The sequence below is a fragment of the Sapajus apella genome, unplaced genomic scaffold, assembly GCF_009761245.1.
Source record: "Sapajus apella isolate SASKATOON/1434 unplaced genomic scaffold, GSC_monkey_1.0 scaffold64, whole genome shotgun sequence".
Classification (NCBI taxonomy): domain Eukaryota; kingdom Metazoa; phylum Chordata; class Mammalia; order Primates; family Cebidae; genus Sapajus; species Sapajus apella.
In genome coordinates this window covers 11,218,752-11,235,213 of record NW_022437004.1, presented here as the reverse complement: position 1 = coordinate 11,235,213, position 16,462 = coordinate 11,218,752, and positions in this window count along the sequence as shown.

Below are 16,462 nucleotides of genomic sequence, written 5' to 3'. Positions count from 1 at the left end.
CATCACTTTACAATACCTTCCAACTATGATTTTTCAATCAAGAACTAAACCTCTCCAGATGAAGAACCTCAACTTCTGGAAGTGGGACATGCCATCCTTAAGCAGCACAAACTTTTAGAAGGTTCCTGCTTTATTTAACAGAAATATATAATTTATTGCTTTTATCCATTAATTCTAATTCTACTCTGTTAGGTAATGATCATGTTTAATGTGTTGGAAATGAAAATTCTAGAACCCACAATCCAGCCTCTTCTCCAGTCACCACTCTTTTTTAAAAAACACAGAGGAAGATAATGTAATTTATTTTCTACTTCATGGCCCTTTAAGTATTTGACTCTTGCCCTCTTAGGTGTTAACCATTTTCACGACAGACATCCTTCTTTCTTCAACCACATTTATTTAGGAGTCTGTGTCCTCAGATGCTATAATTATTTTCTACTTACTAACCCTGAATGACTTCTCATTGTATTTTTCTGACCTGGTAGTTCTCCCACCCTGAGTAGGCCTTGTCTCTGGTTACTGGCCACTATGTTTACCCAGATATATTCTGATTTTCTTATTTGATCTGTTCCTGATTTGCACTAAATTTTAAAAATAATTTTTACATAAACAAAAAATTAGAGACTCTCTAATTTACTTGTTGAGTATCGTGGAACATTAGCCCTGTGGTACAAACATAAGGATTTTACAGTTTAACCATTTAGTTTAATCACTGAGTTGGAGAGAGAGAGAAAGAGAAAGAGAGATGCATATGGGATGCACATAAAGGTAAGCATATGCACATATAATTTAAAGATATGACTGTAGGATGCAAAACTCACCTTCTATTCAATATTTTTGATATATAGCTGTCAACTTCAGGAATCTTTGGGTAATTGTGTGTATCAGACCATTTGCTTCTGATAAAGACAAACCCAAGACGGGGCAATTTACAAAAGAAAGAGGTTTATTGGACTTACAGTTCCATGTGGCTGGAGAGGCCTTACAATCATGGTGGAAGGTGAAAGGTATATCTCACATGGCAGCAGACAAGAGAAGAGAGCTTGTGTCAGGACACTCCCCCTTTTGAAGTCATCAGATCTCATAAGACATATTCACTATCATGAGAATAGCATGGGAAAGACCTGCCCCTATGATTCAATTACCTCCCACCAGGTTCCTCCCACAAGACATAGGAATTCAAGATAAGATTTGGGTGGGGACACAGCCAAGCTGTGTCATTGTGCTAACTTCTGGTGACCTCAGTTAACTGAAATGGTTTTCTAATCCCTGAAATCACATTTTCCTCTTTTTGTTTTTAATCCTGGTATCATCCACTCTGTTTATCAACAATCACAGCATCACTTTCAACCTCTTCTTCAGATGCTTTCTCTAATCTGTGGATTCCATTCCCTATAGTTTTCTGTATGATTAATTGTCAACTTACTGTACACATTTGCCATCAATCGCTCATACTAGCTAACATCTATTATTATAAATTAATCCTTTTGGATTTTGAAAGCTACTTATTTTCAAGAGTACTTTACTAAAATGAAAGTTTTTTAGGTAGGGGAAACTCCTTAAAAAAATATATGAGCTGAATGAGACCATAAGGTATGATAATGGCTTACAAGAAGGGAAAGTTAAATATGGCTTGATTCACACCTCTGCCTATGGTTCTCTTATCATCACAAAACAAACAAACAAAAAACATCTAAATGATAATATACTTCCACCTGTGTATGCATTGAATCCTGCAAAAGTTACATAAAAATAGATTCAACAAAAGACCTGTATCTCTTGACTCCTTAAAAAGGAACTCAATTAAGAAAATTATAGGAGGAGTTAATGGATCCCAAAAACAGGACTAAAATTAGGTTGTAATGTTTTGGAAAAACTTTAGGATTTATTTGGGGCTGGGAGGCATAAGCAGGCAGGAATTACATTAAAAAAAATCAGTGAAATCTACTTTTCCTTTTAGGAAAGGAATAAGAACATAATTTATACATTTTACATATGCATATTTAAGACTAGATTTAAATTTTCCAACCATTCATTGTGAAACAGCCACATAGAGATACCATGGCCATTCCAAAATCTAAAGAAACCCAAACCTGAGATTGCAAATGAAACAGAGCTCTACCCATACATAATATTTATGCACTGTGTGCTATCTCTTTAATAGTGTTCTTCATAGTACATTATATATTCAAAGAGAGGAGAAAGTATATTCTTCCCCCCACAACATGTTATTGGTACTAGTATAATGCTCCCTTTCAAATAAAATTTCAAATCTGATCATCACCTACAGATAATTTCCAACTTTGAAAGCTTGGTAGAGAGAGGTAGAGAGGGAAATGGAGGATAAGAAAAGTTATTAATTTTTTCTATTTTAGTTCAGTAATTATTGAATACAATTGATATAGAAAATTAGCCTGCTACAGCCTCACCCACATATTTGTTTATCTGCTCATTCAGTCAACAATCATTTATTTATTGCCTACTTTGTGCCAAGCACTATATATACATTATCTCTATAATAGACAAGACACAAACACTATGAAAATGATGCAATCTTTTTCTTTCTTTAAAGTGAAGTTCAAATGCCACTTCCTCTGGAAAGCCTCACTAACTACCCTAAGCAGAGATAGTTCAGATTTCTTCTACAGCCCATGAGTCTTTGTCTATATCCTTACTAACGTGCTTTCCACCATCTTCTGTGATTTACCATATTTCTATGCACTTAACAGACCTTTAATAAATGGCTACTCACTTTTCAGCTGCTAGGCCTTCCATCATATCATACATTAGAACAACAACAAAAGAAACCCTACTTATTTTGCCAAATAATTGGAAGTCTATGGAGAAATTTCTAAGGAAATACTGACATACAATATCAAAGTAACAATTTGCATTGATTTTTTTATATAATTAACCTCTTAAGGAAAACTCTATCATTATTGCCTTACTGATGCCCTAAATCATGGCCCAAATTATTATGCCTCTTCTGCCAGAGACATGAACTCCAAAGGAGATGAGATCTCACATGAATGGAGAGTGAAAAGACACATGGAGTGCAAGTGGTACAAAGACTGAAAAAGATGATGGATAGTGTTGGAGAGAAGAGAAACACAAAAACCTAATTTGCCTCTCTCATAGAGGTATTTCATTCATTATGCATATGTGAATCATAGACACATATGACCTTGAAAGAATTGGCAAAACTGCAAGAATGCTCACAGTAATCTCATCCTACTTCCATGTATTCAGTGTCCATAAAACGCAAGATCAACTGTCTGCAAATGCCCAGTGGGAAGCTGATTCCATAGGGCCTGGCCAACAGTGGCTGACTCTGCAGCCAAGAATTTACAATGTTCTTTGGATTCCACTGGCTTAAATTTTTCATAAAATCTAACCTCTCATTACCAAACGTAACTTTTTTTTCTATTCTTTAATTTTCTGTGTCTGTTCTTATGTTGCAAGTACATTTATATTACTATGACAACAGATTTACAAAGCAAAAAATTAACTTGGTTTCTAATCTAAGATTATATTTTCTAACAAAAATATAGTTTCTTTCAAGTTCCATAAAGAATTCTCTAACTTTTAAAAGGATTGTAAATGCTTGCATTTCTTGATATTAATATAACCATAAAGCTATAAGTACAAGCATAAAGATAAAAAGTGTGCTTTAAATATCTAAATATCTCAAAACTATAGCTCTAAAATATCACTGGGACTTTGTTCATTCTACAGACAAAGTGAAATGTCTCCTACTCTTATAATGCTTAGGGAGAAGGTTTAGTGTGGAATCTTCAGACTTGGGAAAGAATAGGCCTGAATCTGTCACATTATAAAACCCCATAGAAACAGTTCCTTATATTCAGCTAATGCTTCCTTCTATGTCATTTCTTGCTTATTTCCACCAAGCCAATTGATTCCTCTCCACTGTCACTGAACAGTCACTGTATGTGTCTCAGTCTTTGTCTCTATGTTATACACACACAAACACACACACATTCACACACACTGACAGGTTTATTGAGAGTTTGACATCTTGTCTTATGAACAAATGAAATTCTGCCTTATTGTATGTCTCATCAAACAGAAAATCAAAATGCAGTTATTACTTACATATTTATATACATAATATTCACAGGAACTCCAATGTAGTACAAAGAATGGTATCATACATAGAACATTGAATAGTTTATATTGTTACAAACCTGCCAAGATTACTGAGTATGGAAGCTTAGAATCTGAAGTTATCATTAATATCACCAAATCCAAAATTCACATTTAAAGATGAAAGAGCTGAGGCCCATAAAGGTCATAGAACATGAATAAGGTGATAATATTTCATTATAGATTATAAAGCCCTTCAAATTCAGCCATATTCCTTCAGCACAGGATTAATAGCATGCTTTTTGGTCTCCCTTGTAGATGAGTAAGCCAAGAGGGATCATCTTTTGGGATTCTCAGCATTATTAGAGTTATTCTTTTGGCCGGGTTAATACATCTTTCAAAGTGTGATCTTTGGAGCAAGAAACATCAAAATCACTAGTAACATCATCACCAATGTACACCAAGTTCTGCTCAGCTAAATTTAGGTTTGTATTTGTAGAAAGTGGCAGGAAAAAAATATCAGTTCGGGTGTTTGCATAAGCACATCTCAAAGGCATTTTGTAGGAAGCAGATCATTAGGAGTCTATAGCTGTAAACACTGCATAGCCGTTAAAGTTGTTAAAATTGGCACAGGATTTTTCTTTATATTTAAAAAACTTTATTGTCATAAGTATAGTACTAGAGACATATGTAGCTTTTTCTACCTTCCAGCTTTGGGTAATAGAAAAGATATGCAAATATCTCAAGCATAGCTGATTTTGTAAAGAAAATAAAATTAACATTTCCATTGGGTAACATAAATTCCAGCTCTGTTTATTCTGGATAAATAAAAAATTAAAATATATATTACTGATAAATATAATAAAAACAAGGTAGAGTCTTGGAGTAGCTAAACAGGTGTCACCAGGTTCTCAGGTTCAGGAGAAAAAAAAAAAAATGTCTTAAAGCAGGCAGATGGTTCAGAACCTTGGACAGCTGCCCACTTGCTGTTGCTACTGCAGAAGTTCCCTGCCCTACCAAAATATAATTCTTCTGACTTAACACTTAGCAGTTTGTAGTCTATTGGGGTTGCTGTAGATGGTGTGTTAGTGGCCCAAGAAGAGACAAGACCAACTGTCAAATATATGTTAACTTTAAAAACCCTCTGAATGCAAGATTTTTAATCATCTGGACATTTATATCTTATTTCCATTTTCACAATTTTTTTATGACAGCCTAAAGGAAAAAAACAATGAGATCAGTTGCATTTCTGGAAAAGTGTACCAGTGGCACCAAAAAATAATATTTTTATTTGAGACATTTTGCTCTTCACAGATAAAGAGAACTCTTAACTGAAATAATCAAATAGTTTCTTATGTTTAAATTCACTCTGCCATGTCTTTGCAAAGAAGCATTTCAGAACACAGTATTGAATACTTAATTTAATTGCAAGGTGAAAAATACTCAAATTCATTTATTTAAACTGTCTAAAACAGATCATATTAAGAAAAAATGATACCATATATTCAGGAGCACATGAAAAACCACTTCACTTTGCCAGCTGGTTTTGGTGGCAGTGCAGATTACATTCATGACAGAGCTTGAACCTTGTCAGAAATAAGAGATTTCGACAATCTCAGGCAACATCCATAAATCTTTTGCAAAATCCAGCAACTAAAGATAGGCCAGCAGCTATGCTTTTTTTTCTATTTAAAAAAGAATGCCTATATATTTAAGTAACAAATACAGGATACAAATGGCCCTCAAAACATACAACTTCAATCACAATCAGATTGTTATTTCATTCAATATGTCCCTTATCTCTGCAGGTCTGGCTGTGCCTGGAAAACAGAAAATCACTGCATATAAGCTTTGTAAACAAAACAAAAAAAATATACTGTCTTAAAACTCTATACTGTATGAATCTTCTTACAACAAAGGTTTCCTTTGGTTGGCTTAATATACTATTTTAGCCTAATAATATTGGATGTACTTTTCTTCTGGCTAATAAAATTTATTTAACCAAGTGATTCTCTTCATTTATAATTTCTTTGCATTTTATTAGTCAATTTTTGAAGAGTTGGCAGTCTATTTACTGCTATTTTTTAAAAAGGCTGAGTGCTCTCTGCAGGCTTTGGTGTTAGCATTAAATGAGAGAGCCTATCTATCTTCATCCTTTGTCCCAGTCTAGTTCTAGTATCTTCATATTTACACAATCTATCCTACATGGGAAGAAGTTGGACCTGGGATAAATCTGGAGAGTTCATTACAGATTGGCAATGTCTCCAAGAGCATTCTCCATTTCCACATCAGTCTGAGAATTCCCAAAGCCCTCTGAGAGGATAAACCAATTTTGAGGAACACCTTTGGTTATAGCTCGCTTTGTGGCTTACTTCTTCTTCTACAAGAAAGCCTTGAACTGATGATTGTTCGTCATCCAAAAGGAACCTTCTTTTTTGTAAACATGGAGCGATTTTCTAATATATCTGGAAGTTTTGTCTCAACCTGAAGTCCCTGACAGTTGTCACTGTCACTGTCATTGAGTGAATGTAAGCTTTTTCATTCAGTTATGCCACGTGACACGGCTATAAACTGTGGCCACTTGATGTCACATTTACACTTTCATATTTCACACACGGCAACTGATTAATTTTTGCATAACCTATAATTTTTTTTAGAGACCGAGTCTCATTCTGTTGCCCGGACTAAAGTGCAGTGGCACAGTTTCAGCTCACTGCAACCTCTGCCTCCCGGGTTTGAGTGATTCTTCTGCCTAAGCCTCCCAAGTAGGTGGGACTACAGGCATGTGCCACCATGCACAGCTAATTTTTGTTTTTAGTAGAGACAGTGTTTCACCATGTTTGTCAGACTTGTCTCAAACTCCTGACCTCAAGTGATCCACCCGCCTTGGCCTCTTAAAGTGCTGGGATTACAGGTGTGAGCCACTGTGCCCAGTCTGTATAACCTATAATATTTTTAAAACCAGAGATGAGTGATGGATTAGAGCTGGAGAAAAAAAAATCATTTTTTTCTAAAAGAAATATATCATCTTCTTCTTTCTATGCTTTATTGGGATAATGATAGTGATTCATAGCTTATATCTAACTCGGTGCCTTGTATAAATATTGCTAATTTTTCTACTCCATGATGATAGCCTACGAGTGTACTAGTGGAACAGCTTTGATCCCGCTTTGCAGATGAAAAAAACGAGCACAAATGAGGCTCAATGTATTGGTCATCAACTCGGTAAAGTATCAGATTTGAAACTTGAACTCAATGTGAGAGAGATTTACATTGTGTACATTACTCACACATGATTCGCTGTGTATTACAAAATTAATGGGACTGTGGTCAACTATATAATCTACAATTGATTATATGCACATTTTTAAAATGAGAAATACTGAGTATATTCACAGTGTGCACTAGCGTAACACTTTTTAAAAATAATTTACTGCTAGGACCTCCCTGACCTGCTAGCATATGAATTACATAGCTGTAAACACAAGATTTATTTTCAGATAGTTGGCATATGGTGCTAGTGAGAACAAATATGTAGGTTTGATTTCTCATTTGGGCCAATTGGTATAATTCAGAGAAAAGACATATTCCAGAGTTGCATGACAATTGCAGTTATACAATTTAAAGATATGTAATTACAAAGGAATTTAGGTGAGAGAATACTGTTAACTCAGTGAAGTGGACAAAACTCAGCCATTCTACAGATCAACCTCTAATTCTCAATTTCATAGTAACAGCTCTTTTCCAAATTCTCGTTTGTTTCCTCTAGAATTTTACTGATTACTTTGGCCTGCAGGTGTTGAAATAATATAATTGTGTGGATTTAAATACTTGGAGATTTATATTTCTTGAATCCAATTTCCATGATTGATACTGAAACTGCCAAATTCACACTAGATCTTTTTCTCAATGAATATCAGAATTCCAAAGATGAATTGTGATTTATAAATCGCTTTCAATATCATAGTGCATGTTTCTCAAAAATCCATGCTTAAGTTTAACAATATCATAGATAAAAATCTAATTATTCAAAATTAATGCCAGAAAATCTGGGAAGAAGAAACTATCACTAATTGTTGACCTACTGTTAGTCTTGGTTTCTGGATTGAATTGTCATAACTCATTTATTTCTTCACGTCTTTCAATTATGTTATTTATATTTTTGCACTGAACCATGCTTAATTATATAGCTCTTGCAAACCGTCCTGCACTGGTCCTGAAAGGATGCCAAAGGTAATAAGGAAGACTGAGGCCACATACTTGCATTCAATGTATCATCCAGAAAGTTTAGGGAAATATGATTCTGGACTAGGGATTACAGGTTTTCTCCTATAACTTTGCAAATTTATGACCTATTTCTGATCCTTCCATAGGAAACCTCTTCTTAATTTAATAATTCTTATACTCTTACTTGTGTAATTCTTCCTGCTGCAGACTATCAAGAAACCTCAAAATCTTCTCATCGCCTACCTCGCGTGAACATATAGGCTTCCTGCTATCTAGAATTAGAAAGCAATTTCTAAAATTTTGAGCATTTTCTGAATATGTCACTGTGTTTTGTGGAAATCTGTGCAGAGCTTACTGTATCAGAAGGAAAACCACTCTTTCTAACTGATATCCTTGATACCACCATAAAATGTCTATATCCTCTATGCTTTGAAGATAAATGAGCTATCCAGAGAAAACCTGAGATGCTGTCTTTACAAGAATTACTCTGAACTAATCAGCTGGTAGTATCAAGTGGAACCAAAAAAAAAAAAAAAAAAGAGAGAGAGAGAGAATCAAAGGTGCTTTTTTTTTTTCTGCCTACCATACTGTTCAGTATTCTCACAGCATTCTGTGCCGCCCCTTAATGTCTAAACTTGGCAAAAAAACTAACTTATGATTTTATCTTTTAGTTCCATTTTCAAAACACAGATTTCATATAACATTTCTTTCTGAGCAAAGAACACTTACCTTTCCAAAAATAAAAATAGAAATGTTGCTTTTGGGTAGTAAATAAATTTGCTTATTCATGAGAGCCATATCTTCTTTTAAAGCATCACAGTAACATTCCCCAGTTTCTGTTTTAGAATAATGTTTGTTTTTTCTCCTTCGACACCTCAGTACCATGACTTTATGACACAACAGGGTACACTTGGTTGGCGTGTTAATATCACAGTTTGAATGCCGTAAGCCATGAATTCAAAAGAGAGAAACTACAAAGGACCAAAAAGTATATTACTGGTTGAATAAAGCACATCCTGAAGTGGTAATTCAAGTTTTATTTTGTCACTTTATTAATGATACTCATTACGTTATAGGGTATTATATTACATAAAAGGAATCATATGCCCCCGCTGTATACGGATAATGCTGTAATTCCATCAAGGCATTCTAGTAATGCTGCAAACTACCTGAGCAAAGCTTGAATAGCTTGCTTATTAGCACCAGAACACAGAAAGGAATAATAGCTCTTATTGTATACACATTGGGGATATATTATATGCCACAATATGTATTTATATTAGTCAGGTATACTAAATGAGCACAATTAAAGTGAAATTGTGCAAAGAAATAATCAATCATTGCCTTATAAAGATAATTGCCACACAATCCCTTTGGAGCCTCAAATCTCTTCCCATTTCTGTCCATCAAAGCATCAGGAATGGTAGAAAGAGAAGGAAACAAATGTATCCTGCCCACATGCAAGGAGAGGGATTCTTTCCCCAAGTTAGCAATCTAAATCTTGCTACTGGAGCTTACAATTTTCTATGCTGCTTTGAGAGCACACCCAGGAGTGTGCTGTGTCTCTGCCTGCTCGCTATGATGCTGATGCAGAGGGGCATTGCACAGGGCGTCTTCACTCTCTTCTGGGGACCACGCACATTTTAACACTTTTCCCATCAAAATCCAAGACAACTTTACTGGGTTGAAATATAAATCATAGGACACATTAGCAATGATTGAGAACAGCAATTGTTCTTCTAGAGTGCTCAGAACCTGTAAGTTAATGCATGGGAAATCATGGGGAAAAAAATCTAACATTTCTTGAATATATACTATGTTCCCACACTAGCTAAGTGCTTCAAATGCATCATCTGATTTACTTCTACAACCCTATGAGCAGGCACTATTATTAACACCATCTGCCAGAGAGTAACCTACAGTTTGCAGTAGTTCAAGAGCTAGACTAGGATCCCAACACCCGTAAACAGGTGAGTCTAATTAAGCGTAAGAGTTCTAAGTTGAGCTGGCTTTGAAATCACTGCACACAACCACATAAACAGTCCAGGGAATAGTGTTTCCTTTACTTTTCCAGAGTAAGGAGTTATAGTAGGAGAAGCCTACTGCACACTTTCATATCCCTACTTGGTAAGCTTTGCCCTCATATCTAAACAGAAAAACAAAAATCATGTCATTACATTATATTTTACCATGTTCCAAGTTCCCCTAATTTTTGGTTCTTTGAAGAAGCCATCCCTTTGCCTTACAAAACTGGAAACAGTCTCTCATAACTCTTTCTATGATGTTATGAGAAAATTCAAAAGACTCTGAATGGAAAATTCAGAAGGCTTACGGTAGAGAAGCAAAATCCAGGTGGTTGGGTCAAAGAACTGTACTGAGAGTTCTGGATTTTTCAGGCAGATTAAGAGTAGAAACACAATACTTCACCCAGACACAGAATGGGTTCAAAGATGGACTTTCAGGCAGATAAACCTCATTTAAACCAACTTTAACAAACACTAGTTACATGACTTTCAGAATATTATTTAACATTTCCAAATCTCAGTTTCTTCATATGTAAATATTATCTACTTCACAATATTTTTGTTAATATCACATAGTATAAGCTAAAAAAGTAAAAACTGAGTATGCCTGGCATGCTTAAAGAAGGAGATTCATTTATAATTATATAAATGGAAAGATAACTAACACAGGAGTAGCTTTCATGATCATTTTTTATTCTACAAACATCAGAGCTACTTTTGTTATATGAAAATGTGGTGGTTCCAGTGAGGATTGCACAAATAAGAATAAAATTCTGTGGACAATGAACATGTCTTAATCTAAGTACTGTTTGGTTTTGGTGCACATTTCCTGCAGGACAAAGAATTAACTCTGACACTCTCTTAGGCTTGACCTCAAGGCAGTCAAGAAATAGTAACGTGGGTAGTGGGTTTTCTAGTGGCCATCACATGGTGGGAGATAACAAGCTTGGAAGAAAAGAAGCAAAGAAGTCACAGAAAAAGAAAGAGGCCAGCAAACCAGAAGAGCAAGCTATATTTTTCTGAACCAGGTTATCTGTATCAGTACTGTCCAATAGAAATGTAATGTGAGTCATAAATGCAAGCCACAAGTGTAATTTTAAATTTGCTAGCATCCACATTAAACAAGATAAAAATTAATTTCAATAATATATTCTATTTAACCAAATAAATCCAAAATATTGTCCTTTCTAAATGTAGCAATTATGGGATTCATTATAACAATTAATGGGATTTGTTACATTTTTATGTCTATGAAATTCAACCAAACAATGAATGGAATATGTTACAATTTTATGTCTTTTATAGCACATCTTTATTCAGACTAGCCATATTTCAAGTGTTCAGTAGTAGCCACAGGTGCTAGTGGGCTTCATATTGGCCAGTACAGAAATTGGAGCATATTGTCTATGTATCTCTTCTCGCCAGAAGCTACTGGTAAAATCTAGTTGTAGATGTAGTAGCACCCTCATTTTAGCTTGGGTTAGCAGCACCCTCGCTTGCCCCCATGTCTGGGTTTTGGAACATTACCAAGGAAGCCGTGTTTCCTGATGCTAGTGAGATGCAGCTCGTAGTCAATCAGGGAGAACTCCAAAGGAAAGGCAAATGTCACAGTAAAAAGTTAGATCCATGGACCATACAACTCCTTCTCATCAGGATATTCTCCTTCTAGAACTTTCCTTTTGAGGAGAGTCTGAGTTTTCTTTTGGTTAGCTAAGGTACATTTCTACAGAGTGTCATCCCATTTTGTATAATAAAAAGTAATAATCTTTATATAGGAATATTTTATACATGCAAAGTACATATTAGGTAATTTAAAATAGCATCTTTGCAGATAAAGAAACCAAGATACAGTGAGTTCCAGTAACTAGTTAGAGGTAGATGTGAAAATTGATCCCAGGCAGTCCAGCTCTTAACCATGGTTCTATTGCCCCAATGCCTAAGTCACATGTCTACGCTTTTAACTAATGGCAGTGACAGGAATGACAGCAACAGTGTGTGTGATTCTGGAATGAAAATCAGATGTCCCGATGCTCATCAGCCTGGGGCTCTAATTCTTAGTACCTGCATTAATATTAAGTGAAATAAAACCCCAGACCCTTCACTATCTCATGCATCAGCAATTTTTCTTTTTCTTTTTTTGAGATGAAGTTTCACTCCCGTCGCCCAGCTGGAGTGCAATGGCATGATCTTGGCTCACTGCAACCTCTGCCTCCTGGGTTCAAGCAATTCTCCAGTCTCAACCTCCCAAGTCGCTGGGGCTGGGACTACAGGCGCCCGCCACCATGCCTGACTAATTTGTGTGTGTGTGTGTGTGTGTGTGTGTGTGTGTGTGTGTGTCTGTGTGTGTGTGTGTGTGTATTTTTAGTGGAGATGGTGTTTCACCATGTTGGCCAGGCTATTCACAAACTCCTGACCTCAGAAGGTCCTCCCACCTCGGCCTCTCAAACTGCTGGGATTACAGGCGTGAGTCACCACACCTAGCCTGAATCAGCACTTTTATAAACAACTCTTTCAGTTTAAAAAATTAGGCTTTCCAAACATCTCTGCATATATTCAAGAAGAACACAGCTGTTACATTCAGGAGATACTTGGCAGGTAATGGACAATTCCATAAAGAAAAAAAAAATTGGCTGAGGTGAAATGCCTTTTGTTTTTGTATCCCCCTTCAGTTTTTTCATTGCCTCTCATATCTTTTCTAGACTCATGTTGCATGACTTTAAACTTTTTGTAGGATATTCCGAAGACTCAGAGATATGAGAGAGATTCTTGGTCAAAATTTTAAAGTTCCATCAAATTAAAAGGAGAATAAGTGGGGAGAAAATAAGACAGAGCCCCCTTTCCAGTTTGATCAATGAGGCCCTGAGACATTCATATCCATATCAGCCTATGATCCCGTTTTTTCTCTGCCCTGACCCAATATTTCTTAATGCAAAGGCTGAGAAGAAGAGGGGGGAGTTTGGCAAAGAAAATGGCCCATTTTCATCCACCCACCCAACTTTCAGGATTCCAATTGCCTATTCAATGTGACTTTTCCTCTCCAAAGCTATTCATGGGGCTCAGTAAGTGGAAAAGGAATGGACTTTAGAATCATACAAACCCGATTTGAATTGCTTCTCTCTCTATTTACTAACATTGTGACTTTAATCACATCACTGAATCATTCTGAGGCTCAGTATGTATCTGCTAAATACGGATAATAACACCTATCTCTCAAAGTTATTGCCAAAATCAAGTACGTATAAAATGTGTAGAACAGTGCCTGGCACATAATAGCTACTCTTTAAATAATAACCATTAGATGTTTTTACAAAAGTAAACTGAAGCATCCCTCTCCCTAGAGATTCTTTTTGTCCAAGACTGGTAGTTTTAATATGGAACATCCAGGGACTATACAGGCGCCAATAAATCAGAATAGGTGCTGGCCTTCATATAGCTCTTTTCAAGCATAATTGCTGAATAGCAACACTGCCTTTAGAGATGTGGTCCTATGGTCTTCCAAATTAAGGTGGAAGACAAACCATGTAAGGAAATATAAAATCCATGCACCAGAGTCAGTGAAGAGAGTCAGCTGCTACTCCTGGTATTCTTCCACTCCTTTTCCAAGTGGACACAAAGATCCTTTTGGTGAGGACTTAAAATAAGCATTCTAAAGATACAGAAAACGTTCTGTGCTATAGCCCCTTTCTAACCCCACAGGGTGTGCTAATTGCCTGACACAGCCTCAGAGCCAAGCAAACATCTTTACTCTCCAGGTCTCTCTGCCCATGAATTATGTCGACTTCTAACCCAGAACTGCTAAGTCACACCAGACATCCCACGCAGGCCTGCCAACTACAATACTTCTCTCATAAATAAGAGTAGAGATGGTAAACAGAGAGTTTGTGCTCATCGCTCATGGCTGAGCAAAAGCCAGAAAGGCATCCTGCCCTCTGCTGCTTTGGTGAGTCACAAGAATAGAGTAGCCATTTAGGGAATTGTGTCTGCCCCTGCCAGTCTAGAAAGGGTTAGGGTGTTGGGTCTCTTGCCTCCCTTTCCAAGCAGCTTCACATAGGCCCGGTAAGGGGATCCAGGGAAAGAAGAATTAAGCTCTTGGTCTTCTTCACAGTAGATCTGTTTAACTTTCAAGTATGCACGATACTGCATGAACGCACTAGCATATGCAATATAAGATGTCCACACCAGAGCACAGAGGCCTACTGATGAAATACTGAGAGATGAAGGAGCACATGTTAAATTCATGTAGAAATTCAACAATGATGTATTATAAAAGTGCACTCCATTTTTCCACCTCTACTTTGCCTTGTACTCTAAATATGTCAATTATATAACTCTTTAGGGTAAACCAGAGTAAAGGGATTAAATTTAAAAAAGACAAACAAACTCTTTGTTCATTCAGCAAACACTGATCAAAGATCATTTATAGGCAAAGGATGGAAGCAAGACGTAAGTATTTCGTTTAAGTTTGCAGTCTATTCAAAGAGGTGAAGCCTGTATAGTCACAACAGGATACATTATGTACAGGGATGAAGGCAACTACACGTGCCACCAGGTTAATCTGTATAGGGTGACGTAAACTTGGCAAATACCATCATTTACAAGGTGGATAATAAAACAAAATTCAACACCACCACAAATAAAAAATAAATTAAAAAGGAACTCCTCAAGAGTCCTGCTCCAGTCTCAGTAGATTACTTTTATTTCTACATCATTCAGAAAATCCAGACAATCAAAGGCCAATTCCATCAACTTTTCATACCCACACAATCAAATTCACTGTTAGGTTCACACAGCCTTCTCCTCCTTCCTGCCACTCCAGAGAATGAGGTGTCCCTCACACTATCATGACTATATTTCTGACCTCTACCCCCCATCCCTCCTCTCTTCTCAGAAACACATTTAAACTAATCACTTTCTCTCTTCTCTACTACAATCTCTTTTCCAGCATTTTCCCATAGCTGATAGAAATGTTCAAGACTCCTCTAATAAAAGCTCTTCCTTAGTGTCATACACTCCTTTCCTCACCAGCTCTCACTGAGAATACTCAAAAATCTAGTCTACCCTGCCTATTCTCTTAACTCCTCAATGGAAGCCACCTTCCATCCTCCCACTTTACTGGAAGTGCTCTCATCAGGCTCACCAATGACTAATTACAAATGGAATGGACATTTTACAACCACTGTCTTATTAAATCTCTGCTGCATTTGCCACTGTTCAGCACCCTGTTGGAAATATCCTCTTTAGTCTCTTAATGTCTGTGGCTTTGAAACTATTGTGGTTATCTTTAATGCCTCTCTGATGGCTCCTTCTCAGTTTTCCTTCCCGTGCTCTTTTCTTCCATCTGCTACTTAAATGTCCATGTTCCCCAGAGTTTTGTTGCTGCTTCTAGATGCTTAGCCTCCACCTTCTCCTGCCTGTTTTCAAAATTCCAGAGTTCCAGTTGCATTTGTGGCCTATACAACACATTTCAACAACCACTTTTATTTTGGGACTAAATTATCCAGAGTCAGTTTCTGTTGCTAGCAACTGAGAATGGAGGAGATTTGGCTGAACTGCAATTCTGGTGAAAGACAACAGGAAATGCAGTTCTATATAAGGACAACATGAGTGAACTAGAGTCACGACACAAACAAAGAAAACAATAAAGTAACAAAATAAGCACCTTGGTAGACATACAGCATTCAGATCAAATAATGTGATACTCCTACTTTACTCTGCAGTAAAGTATTGTGTCCAATTTGGGGTATCACACTTTGACAAGGAAACATGCATTTAAACAATGTTTACTGGCTTCTGTAGGACAAACCATACTAGGCAGTGAAAATAAAAAGATTAGTAAGATTCCTGTCCTTTTGATATTTATTTTACTGAGAAAGATAAAGTTAAATGCCATAAGTATTAATATAAAAGAAGTACTGGTAATGCAGCCAAAGCTGCTTTGGGGCACATGGATAGTAATATTTGAGATGAATATTGAGTAATAAATAAGAGTTCACCAAATAAAGAATGAAAAGGTGGACATTCTAGGTAGAATGAATGGCATTCACAGGAGACTGAAATGACAGATGATGATCTGAAGTGTAGGATAGAAGAGACAAGGACATCCCAAG